Source organism: Lepidochelys kempii, chromosome 1 (assembly GCF_965140265.1).
Source record: "Lepidochelys kempii isolate rLepKem1 chromosome 1, rLepKem1.hap2, whole genome shotgun sequence".
In the NCBI taxonomy this organism is placed as follows: domain Eukaryota; kingdom Metazoa; phylum Chordata; order Testudines; family Cheloniidae; genus Lepidochelys; species Lepidochelys kempii.
In genome coordinates this window covers 190436317-190450307 of record NC_133256.1, presented here as the reverse complement: position 1 = coordinate 190450307, position 13991 = coordinate 190436317, and positions in this window count along the sequence as shown.

Here is a 13991-nt window from a genome sequence, read left to right as displayed (position 1 = left end):
CATCTTCTGAGCAAGAGAGGAGAAAGCTGACAGTTGGGTCTATGGAGCAAGTGTTTCTAGAGCTGCCAGAGTGGTGTCTGAAGTTGTGCAGGGGATCATGGGAGGCTGCGATGGGAGGTGTCCAAGAGGCAATTTCTCCATTAAGAGGGGGATCTACACTATAAACAAGGTTGAGACCCCCTAGAGTAGCACATTTGGTGGCACTTTGTCTAACCTGATGCAATCTTTTGTTTACAATCTTGTGACACTCTTTGGGAGATGATGTGCAGGGCTGATGGTTGGAAGAGAAGGCTCTGGATAAGCCCATGGAACTGGGTTTGGATGGGTTGTTGGATGGGTGGGAGGGGTTAAGTGCCATGCTGTATGGACTGTCAATTTGCTCTGGTAAAAAACAATAACCAGTGCATTTAATTAATGATTTTGGGCCATATTCCTCTCCATCCTTAATGATGCACAGTGTTCTGGTAAAGCCTAAAATTACAACTGTTGCAAAGCAGAATTTAAGTGGGGGAAAGCAGAGTAAGGGGACAGATAGAGTACATGGGTGAGTGAATACATGGTACAGGCAGCATTTTGAAAAAGGTAGGTTTTTAAAAAACAAAACCCTCAAACAAAATGTTTTGTTCAACCCAAAAGAATTTCCCCCCTTTTTTGGCTAGAAAATAGGGGTGTTTGTTTTTTGTTTTTTTTTTCTCATTTTTGGGTGGACCCGAAATGTTCTTTTAAATTTTTGTTTAGCTGCCGAACTGAAAAATTGGTTCTGCACATTGTTCTAAAGTCAACTCGCACAACCAGAAGTCGCTTCAGATTGGTAATTAGTGAATCACTTATAAAAGACACCAAATCCTATGTCAGGTTTCAGAGTAGCAGCCGTGTTAGTCTGTATTCACAAAAAGAAAAGGAGGACTTGTGGCGCCTTACAGACTAACAAATTTATTTGAGCGTCGCTTACTGAAAATGCACATCCAGAGGGGGAAAAAAAAATAGTAAGAAAGAATAAGCCACCAAGATGTTGGTGTGGGGACTGAAACTGGGCTCTGTGAGCTCTGGAATCTCCCCTTGCTTTGGGCGCCAGGTGAGCGCAATCTTTGTTTCGCCTCACTTTTGTTTCTCAGATACATGTTCCGAATGATTCAGTCCACACTAGAGCTGCAAACAAACAATATAAAATGAAAGTGTGAGGAGGAAAGAATGAATAAATATAGTGTTATCATACAAGCCTTTATTAGTACCATTATGGTTAGTAATAGCATAGCTTGGCGGTGGCTGGGGAAAGGAAACCAAAAAGATGCAGCTGGAAAACGCTCGCAATTGGGGAATTTTTCATTTTTCACCAGTCATAATTCTAAAGAATTTGAGAAAAAGAAAACTAATTTATCCAAAACTTCCCAGCACTTACAGCTCAGATTCTCTGCGGAGTTGAGCTAATAAGACAAAAAATTAAAGTTCTGGTGGGCAGAAAAAGTTGGATGCGCTGGAGAGGACAGAGTCCAAATTCTGAAGTCCCTGCTCTCCATTGGAGCTCTGCTTGATTAAGGACTGAGAAATTAACTGTGCAGTCCATTAGTGAGCCAGGACTGGTTTCTTTGATTCATAATTTAGTATTTTTAATAAAACAAGCTTCTATAAAAGTTAAGATGAATGGAAATATTTCCCCTTTTTAATCTTTTGCAGAAATAGAGAAGGTTTGGACTTGGGCAGGTGGCAGAGGAGACAAATAAGACAAGTCAATAGATAAAATATTTAATGGTACAAAAGGGAAATCAGGTGATCCTATCAAATGGTACAGAGAGGGTAAAGCCAGTGTTCCAGCTTACCCCTCTCATAATACAAGAGCAAGAGGCCATAGAACAAAATTGAAAGGCAGCTAATTTAAAACTGATAAAAGAAACCACGCACAACCTGCTGGTAGAATTTTACTGGCATGAGATTTCAGGGAAGCCAAGACTTTGGCAGAATTTAAAGGATAGTGTGATGAGGGGGGGGGAACGACAAGCAATATTCATCAAAAAAATATGTATTTTTGCTCCGGCCCCCAGCCCTGGCCACTGCTCTGACGTGCCCCTCCAAAAGTGGTGAAATTCAAATTCCTGCTCACAGCCCTGAAATGGATACAAGCCTTTCTGTGTCGGGATACAAGCCAATATCTAATGGAGGATGTAAGGAAGACACTTCCATTATAGGCCGATAATTTAATAATTACCCCCTTGGGGTTTCTTGAATCTAACTTGTAAGTATCTGATACTGGCCTCTGTTGTTCTATTGATGACTATTCATCTGAGCTGGAACTGCATTACTTATATTCCTACTGAGGTCAGGGTTTTTGGTTTTTATTTGGTTTTTAAGAAACAGTCCCCTGCAATGTTAGCAACCCAATTTTTGCAACCCTTTGGCTAGTGCCTGAGAGCTGGAAAGTAAAACTGACTGGAAACAGAAGTGATACAGTCCAAACTATTTTTGTGATTTGAGGTGAGTGACATGCAAAAAGCAAACTACATACATGGTGAAAACCATGAGATTTTCAAAATCCATTCCATTGTAATAATCTAAGGGTACGTCTACATGGGGATAAGAGCCTTGTGGCACAGCCACAGCTGGCCTGGATCAGCTGACTCGGGCTTGCTGAGCTCGGGCTGCAGGGCTAAAAATTGCTGTGTACACATTTGGTCTCAGGCTGGAGCCCTAGCTCTGGTACGCTCCACCCTTGCAGGGTCCCACAGCTCTGACTCTAGCCTGAGACCAAACATCTACACAGCAATTTTTCATCATGCAGCTCAAGCCCAAATCAGCTGAGCCAGGCCAGACGCAGGTGTTTCTTTTTTTAATCCCCATGTAGACATCCCCTTAGGTGCTAGCACCTTTAAAGAAATGTACTTAAAAATATGATTCTTTAACCAGCGTCCCTCAGTGAATTAAAATCCCAGTCCCTCATGGGGGATGATGGGAAGAGGCAGTGTAGTCCAGCATTACTTGTGGTTCCTATAGCTGCTGAGCTGACCAGAGCAAGGATTAAGAGCAGTGTGATTCTCAGACACACAGCAGGCACGCTTCAGCCTGGTTAATGAGTTGCCCTTAGCAGGGGAAAGTCTTCCAAAGGAAGAAAGTCTTTTTTGGGCTGCAGACGCATGACTCTCCGGTCTCAGTCTGAGAGTTCTAACCCAGCGGTTCTCATACTCTGGTCTGTTCTCACAGGATCTAGGCGGTTTTTAAAAAAAGATTAAGAGAGGGTGGGAGGGTGGGGAATTTTGGCATTTGTTAAAGACAGAAGGAAACCTGGTTAAGTTAGCACAGCTTTCTCCAGTAGAGATCACTGATGCATAGAAGGGGAAGACCCAGGCGGAGCCAATGGGAAGGGAATGCCTTGGCGGGGAAGCGACTGCCGTGGGGAGAAGGGGACTGGGCAGCCTGTGCAAGGGAAAGGAGGAAAAGACAATGAAGTGGTGAGGTAGTGCATTCACATGATCAGAACGGGGGAGGGGACCAGGCCAGGGGGAGGAGGAGATGCAAAGCACTTTTCAGAACTTAGACAGCTAAAGTTACCTAAATCCTCCCCTTCCTCCCACACCTTATTCCTCTACTAAATAAGGAGCTGTCACATGAAAGATGGGGGTGGGGAGTGTTATATGGGACAGAAGGTGATTCCCGTGATCAGGAAAAGGAAATGAGGTGACCAGGAATCAGTTACTCTACAAAGGGCTCCAGCTCAAATTTTACCTTGAGTCTTGCTATATCTGGTGTTTTTCTTAAAGCCCCAGCTCCCAGAGCCATGTGATTTCAAGAAAATATTTTTATTATTATTATTTTTAAGGTTCTAGTCTTTGGTGTTGTGGAGAAAAGCTTTAAAAAATTAACTCGAATGCACCTGGACAGTTCAAACCTGAGAAAGCAAAATAAAAATCTGATTTTTAGCCATTCTTGTGACTGACTTCTTAAATACTAGAGGTTGGCAATACTGTTAGGAAAAAGTTGTAGAACCAAGCAGTCTTGACTTGCTTTTTGCAAACCCAACATAGAGCTCAAAGGTGCTTGAGGGAGCTCCCACTGCCTGAAGATCACTTTCTAACTTTGCCTCTGAATTCACTGCTTGGTGTCCAGGATGGGCTTTCTGGGAAGAATTTTCATTTTGTGGCCTCTAGGCTTATTGCAACTTCTGAGCACCTCTTTGTGAGCCTCTTCCACGGCATTGAGCTCTGTCATACCTGCTGCCATCTCGTGTCTGCATAGAGTCATTACAACTTCCTTACTTCTCACTGCATGGACTGAGATGTCTGTAACAATTCTAAAGAGTGAATTAGAGTTTAGGAACAGTCAGTCTAGGTGTAAATTCCAGAAGGTTCTCCACTGGGCCTATTACTTTGGTAATAGAGCTTGCCCTCATGCTGTGTTGATTTTTATTTTTTTGTCATGGTTATAGCACTAGTTGCTCCTCTCTTGTCTTTCTGAGCGCACCCAGCTCAGGTCTTGGACCTTTTGCCCTCACCTGTCTTGGGGTGTAATCTTGTGTAATCTTGTCTTTAGTCTCCTAGTCCAGTGCTCTGTACTGAGGACCATGCAGTCTCCCATAGCTGCACCCAGGAAAGGGGCTGTTGGAGAAGTTGTGATTTATGGTGAGACTACGAAGCTGCTCTGGCTCAAGGAGAAGTGAGGTTTTTTACAGAATAATTGTACAGTGGAAGGGACGGGCGTGGGAAGGCAGAAGGAGAGGCAGAGAGAGGGGCTGACTTGAATCAATGTAAAGGTTAGATTCTTCAAAATTCAGCATAAAATAGAACATATCCCCCTCTCCATATGATGATTCCTGCCTTTGAGTTGTGTGCATCTGAAGGGGAACTGTATAAGTATAAGTAGAGGTTAGTCTGTATTCGCAAAAAGAAAAGGAGTACTTGTGGCACCTTAGAGACTAACCAATTTAGCAGCTGCAACTAGGAGAAGAGGAGTGGGAAGAGAGAGAGCGCGTGCAATTGGATGCAGGCAGGGAATCTCACAGAGGAATTTCAGCCGTTTTGAGCTGTGGCCAATCAGACAAGATGAGTCATAAGCAAGAAAAAGGTGCCACATTCAAGTCACCCTTTGAAAGAAGCTCCTTTTGCAGATCCAGGGGGAAAAGGGGAAAAAAATCCATAAGAATAAAATAAACTAAATAAAATGCTCCTTTCCCAAGATGTTTTTGAAGAGGGTTTGGTGGCCTGAACTCTGGCTCATTCTGCTGTGGATACTCTGCCTGCTTAGAGCTCCATTCACAGGTGAGTGGAGTTTCCCTTTATCCTTTATCCTGTTTTGTATATCAGTTGCATGGTAGGAATCACTGGATGAGTCAGTCGTAAACAGAGCTGAGAACGTGCAACATAAAGAAGGGAGAGAGTGAGGGAGAGAATGGACGGATGGACTGTCCTGTCAGACAATTCTAAATTGTTAATAATGATACTAGCAAGGGTTAGTAATTGCATGTTTTGGCAGGGGAAGTGAGAGGAATTTTTTCTTTTTTACTTTATCCAATAATTCTATATATTCCCACTTATAATAAATATAAACAAATTAATTTTAAATTTCCCAGCAATTAGAGAAAAATGTCCTGATCAGTTTAACTAATAGGATAGAATCAGAAAATTCTGGAAGGGAAAAAGCATGTCCTCTCAACTAAGAATGCAACAGTCAATATCAAATTCCCTCCCAAACTCGGGTCTGCCAGCTCCCCACATCCTTACTGTCATGAGTTCTGCCTGAGAAAGCCCTGAGAAATTAGCAGTGCAGGTGATGAAAGACACTATCAGTTCACCTTGGCCCCACATTTTTATCAAAACTCAAGACTAATGCACATTATTAATGTGATATATATTTTTTGCAGAAAAAGGAAGCAGTTCAGAAACAGCCAGTAAAAATAATTACAGGAAAAGCTGGAGAAAACTTCAATATTTAGAGAGAATGAAAAGATTGGGGCAAACAAGAGTGGCCACGATAATGGTTTGGAGAATAATGAATACTACAGAAATCAAGTACTCCTCCTTGTCCTCTCATCATACAAAAAGGAGACATTAAATAAAAAGGAAAAGCACCCAATTTAAAGCTGACAAAAGGATACGCTTTTTCACACAATGCACAATAAGCTTGTAGAACTCATCCCTACAGCATACTGAGGTCAAGAGCTTGGCAGGATCCACCAGAATTGGACAGTTAGCTGGATAATGAGAACATCCACCGCTATTTATTTAGGATATATTTAAGTGTGAAATAGATATACATTTTCCCACTTTAGTGTTTTAGCTAACCTCCAACTGAAGTTACAAAGAAATGCCACTGTAGAGAGGTGATTCTATAAATTCCCACCAGGGGGTTCCTGCCCCTCCTACTCATCGCAGTCAGATGGGCCATTGATCTGTTCTAGTATGGCAATGCCTGTGTTTCCAGTTTCAGAATAACAGCCACAAAAAGAAAAGGAGTACGTGTGGCACCTTAGACTAACCAATTTATTTGAGCATAAGCTTTCGTGAGCTACAGCTTTCGTGAGTTTCCAGTGGAATTTAGGTGTTACCAAAATGGACAGTCCCCTGCCGTGTTTGCAACCCTACATAGTAGTCCAAACATTGCAGCCTTTCTTGACAGCCAGAAAGTTAAACTGATTAGAACAGAAATGGAACAGACCAGTTTATTCTCATGTCCAAGTGAATGAAAGTGAAAAAGCAAATGGGAGAAAGTGCATTTCATTTATTTTAAACTGTGTTCCATGTTGTTAATCTGAAGTGGTGTTAGAAATTTGGTCTTAACAATTTTATTAGCCAAGTATTGCTTCAAGGGCTCAAAATCCTATTCAGTCCCTCGTTTTTAGGATTACAACAGCTACTAAACACGACCTGAATGAGGACTAGGAGCAGTGAAATTCACAGAGAGAGCAGAGTGCCTTAGCATTCACAGCAAAAATCAAAGTCTGCTCTCCTGCCTGGTTAATGAGGGAGTGGGGGAGGTGTCAGAGGAAGAATCTGGGATCACCTGACAGACTGTCCCTGCAGTAAAAGAGGGAAATGAAAGAATAAATCCAGAGAGAACTCCCCCGACCCTAAGATGTTTGTGAGCTGGGAGCTCATTTCTCTGCATTATCCTGTCTTCATCTTTCCAGGCTCCGGTGATAAGTAACAGGAAATGCCCTTTTCTCCCATGCTCTACCTCAGTTTTGCTGGCAAATTAAATGTAAATCAGGTCCAAGTGCTCTTTTGGGAAACTAAACTCACCTGAGTTGCTCCTTGGGTCTGTGACCACTTTGGGGTTTTGTTTTAGATCATATTAATTAACCAAGAGGGAGCAGGGAAGAAAGGTGGACAGTCCAGATACATGTCACAAGTCTCTTCTGATGACATGAGTGGAGGAAGCATTGCTAGCATGCAGGTTGGATCAGTCTCATCGATATCCTGCATGATTCAGCATGTAGTATTTCTCTGGCCGTTCAATTCCTCTCTCTGTGCTTCCCTAACTGCTCTGTCTCCCCTCTCCCCTTTTTTTGGAAGTTGTGTACACTTGAGGAAAGCTGAGAGAAGGGGACAGCTCCAGGGAACAATTATTCCCCCTCAGCCCCCAGAGTAGACACACACCAAGAACAGTTTAGATCTCTTCAGGCTGCAGAAGTGTCACTCTCCTATCTGAACACACTAACCCAGCAGCTCTCATACTCTGCACTACAGAGCCTTGGTCTGGCACATGGTTTTGTGTTGTCTGTCTTGTTTCCAGATACTTCTAGAAGCATCGTTATTTAAACAATAATTAAAAGGTGGTGGGAAGGGCTCCACACCTCTAAAACCTGAAGGAAACAAATGAGTCAGCATTGGGTTCTCCACTGGGAAGGGAAGAGCCAGGAGCTACTAGTGGGAGCGTGATGTCCCCGGAGAGAAAGGGACTGGGCAGGATAGGGAAAGGACTAGGTGGCGGACAATTAGAAGGGAAGAGGGGATCAGACCAAAGAGGAGAGGGAGAGGAAGTGAAGAGCAAAGAAACTCTGTGATAAACTTCTCCTTAGACAGCCGAAAACTCTCACTAATCCTCCCCTGCTGTTCCTTCGTCAGGTGAGGAGTTGCTGAAGCTGTGCAGGTTAATGGTGTAATGACAAATTTGATGGAGGCTAATTCACATGCTACAGAATGGAAGGGGAGGTGCCTGTGAGTCGATCTCTGTAAGATCTGGCCCACGCTAGAAAAAGGTTTTAGACCCCTTAAATCTGGCACTACCTCGATGAATCTGAAACAGAGCTCAGGAAGTGCATGAGGCTGCGCTCGCTGGACAAAGATCACTGTCTAAGCTTGTGTTTTATTTTATCCCTTCCCCTCCGGGGAGGATTTCAGTGAAGAATTTTCATTTTGCACCCTCTGGGCCAGGGGTGGCCAACCTGAGCCTGAGAAGGAGCCAGAACTTACCAATGTACATTGCCAAAGAGCCGCAGTAATATGTCATCAGCTCCCCCACCCTGCACCTAGCGCCTCCCACCCACCAGCAGCGCCGCTGATCAGGGCCCCCCTCTCCCTCCCCACACTTCCCAATCAGCTGTTTCGTGGCATGCAGGAGGCTCTGCAGGGGAGGGGGAGGAGCGAGGGCACGGCAGGCTCAGGGAGCGGGTGGGAAGGGGTGGAGTGGGGGCAGGACCTGTGTTAGAGCCGGGGGTTGAGCAGTGAGCACCCCCGGCACATTGGAAAGTTGGCGCCTGTAGCTCCAGCCCCAGAGTCGGTGCCTGTACAAGGAGCCGCATGTTAACTTCTGAAGAGCCCCATGTGGCTCTGGAGCCATAGGCTGGCCACCCCTGCTCTGGGCTTATAACAGGCTAAATAAAGGGCTCCTTTGTGAACTTCCTCTCAGTTCTGTGATACCTGCTGCCATCTTGTGGCTTTGTGAAGTCATTGCAGCTTGCTGTTTTGTCACGGATTCCCCAGACAGGAAAGAGGCAGATGGAGGGACATTTCAGCAGGCTGTCCAGAGGACCTATTTCTCCTCGTGTTACTTGGGCAAAACAAGGATCATATATAGCATTTCCTTTTCTAGCGTGCCTATAACCAGCTGTTAACTTAGCCTGAAAAACCTCATGCTGTGTTAATTATTACTTTCCCATGACCACACAGACAAGGACAGTGTGTGACGCTTGAAGTGTATCTCTCACACAGAAGACCAAGGCAGCTAGTATCATCTGAGCTGCATACAGTATCCACATGGTGGTCCGGGGACTATGTAAAATACATACATGCACAATGTGGTGTTCCAGGGCTGTCATAGACATTTCCTTCGTGGACGTTGCCATCTCTCTTTTAAAGTGATCCTTGATGTGGCTCTATTTCCAGGTGCCAATGAAGCAGTGAGCTGTGAGAGAGTTCCTGCAGCAGCCTTAGGTGAAGATGTGACGTTGAAATGTAACTTCAGACCCTCTTTTGATTTTTACAAGTCACCTGGCAGAAGCTGGAAGGCTCTTCATTCAAAAACATAGCTACCTACAGCAAGGCACATGGAACTAAATCCATAGGGCCTTTCAATAAGAGAGTTTGTTTCAATGATACAAGTCTGAAAGCATCATCCATCACTCTTCATAATGTGATACTGGAGGATGAAACATGTTATAAGTGCATCTTCAACGCATTTCCACATGGCTCCTTTGGCAGAGAAATTTGCCTCATTGTACAATGTGAGTTTTAAACCCTTTTTCTCTAATGGTGCAGTACCCTCTAGTGGATTGGACCCAGCATGTCAGTGTAATTTTCTATTGGACCATTTTCTGTTGGTGAGAGAGTCAAGCTTTGGAGCTACACAGGGCTCTTCTTCAGGTTTGGGAGTGTCACAGCTAAATAGAAGGTTGAACAGATTGTTTAGTATAAGCAGTTAGTACATATTCTAAATCTAAGGGACCATTCAAAGTCCAGTAACCCATTAACACCCCTGTAGTCATAGTGGGTTACAGATTGTTAGAATAATTAAGGCCACACTTAAGTCATGGGATACTTGTCAAATAATTGCAACTGAGTTGCAGACAAGACATGGAAAATCACAGAAAAGTAAAAATGGAGCCATATTATTTGCAGTAATTTGGAAAAGCTAACCTCGGGATCCTCACTCTGCCCGGGAGGTCTCCTGTCAGAATTACAGTGGAAGCCTAATATTGTGGGATCTGCAATTTCTGCAACATCACAAATTAAGTAGGGCCTTAGAAATAAGCCATAAATGCATTGTATTTAGTAAGACCATGATTTTCAGTCTCTAGGAAAGTTGTGCTAAACTGCCTATTCAACCTTGTTGTGACGGGTTCCCCGAGGTGCAGCCTTGGACTGCGGGACCACTGTACCCCCCTTAACTGTCTCCAGCCTAGGCTGTCTCTCACAATGCCTTGCTAGTGACAAGCAGCAAACCCCTCCAGGTGCTGTTATCTCTCAACACAACTGCATGAGGAGCCCCCAAAGCCAGCTAGATTGTCTGAATTCTCCCAGAGCCACTCATGAATCACACAGAGAAAGGCACCAGCCAAATCCCCCCAGCTCCCAGCACTGTATCTCAGGAATATACCATCTTGCGCTTCTCAGGATGGGCAGTGCAAATGTATTAATTGGTTTGACACTTCATCAATGGAAAGTGGATATACACCAGACTTTGCAAACCTTAGCAGATTACCAAACACTTCATACAAACTCGCTGATAAAGATAAACAGTCTAAACTCTCAACCCTATAGACTGGACAACATCTAGCTCAGAGGCTCTCAAACTGTGAGAGCTCCATTCAGGTGGTCCGCGGATAGTTCCATCTAAGGTGCACACCTTGGCAGCTGCACACGAGAGAATGAAGGGCCACCCACCTAATTAGTGGAGCTATGCAGGTGTGGCTCCACTAATTTGGTGCCTGACCCCTGGTGAAGATGCACATGTAAGGTGAGGTGGTGGCCTTGGGGGGAGTACGGGGTAGGTGGGAGTGGCAGTGAGGTGAGAAGAGGGAGTGGGGGGAATTTGGGATGTGCAGGGCTGCGGCAGCCAGAGAAAGAGGCGACTTTCCCCAGCTCCAGGGCTGCAGCTGCCAGGAAGAGATGGCCCTCCTTCTCAGCCTCAGCTCTGTGGCTGCTGTGGTGAGGGAGAGATCCCCCTCCTTCCCAGCCCCAGCGGGAGACAGAAGGCACATCCATTGCATATTGATTTCATTAACTTAAAAATATATGTTGAGTATACAAACTCTTTCACAAGAACTATTTCTAAACATGGAAATGGTTTTTGTGGTATCTCTTACTAAATCTCTACCATCTAGTTAGGTGGTTTTTTTACACGTTCTGTGTTAAAAGAATGTTATGAAGGTTGCAAAGTTAAGCACACAAAAGTTAGAAAATAAATTCTGTGTGTATGATCACCAAACAACCTTAATTCTACCCTCTTTTTCTCCCCTACCCACTACACTGAAGGAGGCTGGGGTAGTCTGGAAAAAATATATGATCATATAATTAAAAGTTGTATCATGTATAATGCCCAAGAAGGTACTAATACAGTTAAATAACTTTTCTCCAATGTAGTCTTTTAGTGTAATTTGATATGTTTACTAAAGGACAAGGTTAAAACAAATTATCTTAGGTTTACCTGTAACAAGCCCCTATCATGTATCATCAATAAGATTGGATCCCTGAGCCTTTGCTGTTGCACCAGACTGCTACCTCCACAACACTAACTGGCAGCCGGAGAAGGCTGCTGTTCCAGAGGGGGAACGGCTCATTGGCACTATGTGCTAGGTCCAGAGGTTGGAAGCCAGCCCTGCCCAGATTTCTCTCTTCCCTATCCCCAGGAGACAGGGACTCCTCTTCCATGCTGGGGCAGCAAGTCTGGGAGAGATGAGATTCAGGGCATGTTCCTCTGTCTAGTCCAGATCTCCCCACATTCTTCTTGCTATAGCTATTCTCACAACAATTCCTAGTTTGGTGCATCTGCTGCTGCTTTGGCAGTGGTGTTCAGTGTTCAAATCTTTGATTATTAATTTGGCAAGCAAGAGAAAGGGAATGGTGATCTTTAACTGTTGAGAACTCAGCTAAACCTGAATGGAATTTCATGGGACAAAGAAAAGGCACTTCTCCAGCTAGAGGGCTTTCCCCCTGCTGAATTTCAAAGGGTTGCTGCAAACCAGGAAGGTTTTAGAGCTTCTAAAAACACATTATTCTTTTACAAAAAAAAAAATTACACAACCTAAATGTAGGGATTGCTAGCACTTGACCTGATAATACAAAAGGTTGTGAATGTATAAATACAGAGACACAGGATCAGCAGAGACATGAGATGAAATAGTATAAGATGTTCTAATGTACAACAATATTCAGCTATTAGATCAGTAGAAGAAGCCCATCCAAGTTTGTCATAAATATAAAGGGAAGGGTAAACCCCTTTGAAATCCCTCCTGGCCAGGGGAAAGCTCCTCTCACCTGTAAAGGGTTAAGAAGCGAAAGGTAACCTCGCTGGCACCTGACCAAAATGACCAATGAGGAGACAAGATACTTTCAAAAGCTGGGAGGAGGGAGAGAAACAAAGGGTCTGTGTGTCTGTCTATATGCTGGTTTTCTGCCGGGGATAGACCAGGAATGGAGTCTTAGAACTTTTAGTAAGTAATCTAGCTAGGTATGTGTTAGGTTATGATTTCTTTAAATGGCTGAGAAAAGAATTGTGCTGAATAGAATAACTATTTCTGTCTGTGTATCTTTTTTGTAACTTAAGGTTTTGCCTAGAGGGGTTCTCTATGTTTCTGAATCTAATTACCCTGTAAGATATCTACCATCCTGATTTTACAGGGGGGATTTCTTTATTTCTATTTACTTCTATTTTTTATTAAAAGTCTTCTTGTAAGAAAACTGAATGCTTTTTCATTGTTCTCAGATCCAAGGGTTTGGGTCTGTGGTCACCTATGCAAATTGGTGAGGCTTTTTATCCAACATTTCCCAGGAAAGGAGGGGTGCAAGTGTTGGGAGGATTGTTCATTGTTCTTAAGATCCAAGGGTCTGGGTCTGTAGTCACCTAGGCAAATTGGTGAGGCTTTTTACCAAACCTTGTCCAGGAAGTGGGGTGCAAGGTTTTGGGAAGTATTTTGGGGGGAAAGACGCGTCCAAACAGCTCTTCCCCAATAACCAGTATTAGTTTGGTGGTGGTAGCGGCCAATCCAAGGACAACGGGTGGAATATCTTGTACCTTGGGGAAGTTTTGACCTAAGCTGGTAAAGATAAGCTTAGGAGGTTTTTCATGCAGGTCCCCACATCTGTACCCTAGAGTTCAGAGTGGGGGAGGAACCTTGACATGGTGGCAGCGGTGGGACAAAAGTCAGTTTGTCCTCTAACATCCTTCTCCTCCTTGTGTAACACACAGGTTCTCAAAGACTATGTTGGTTTCATCACTGTAGACCCAAAGTTTAGCTGTGTTCATGATTATATAGCAGAACAAGCCCCTCCCCCAGCCTTGTGATCAAATCCACAGGAGGTCTCGAGTGAAGGAAAGTTTTACAAGGTTTCTCTTGTGATGTTTCCTCAGTAGTTTTCAGCTGAGGAGGTGCTGTTGCTACATACTCCCTGTTGCAAGGTGGAACACCCACTAGTATAGCACCTCCTGCTGGTTGGTGTGGGAATTAGCTTTTCCAGCTTTGGAGCGTCTCCTGCTGGCCAGTGTCTCCCTTCCTGCTGCCTGCTTCTCCCTTTTCTCCCCCACACTTTAGTTCAGGCCCCACATCCCTCCTAGCCTGTGGTGCCCCTTCTCTCAGGCACTGCCCCCAGTAGTACCCCACACTTAGGGGTCCTCCCCTCCCTGGAGAGCCCCAATTCCTTGAAGCCCACTTTGCCTCAGTGACTGACTGCCAGTCTTCATCTAGCCCCTTTTCTCAGGGGCAAACTGTAGTCTGAAATGGCTGCTCATCATTGGCAAGGGGGTTTGGACCTGCTGCCTTTTCCTGGCCTGGCTACCCTGCTGCAGCCTCAGTACCACCACAGGCTCTTTTTGCATGGCATCAGCCTGGGGGCTTGCCTGGCCAGAGTTCC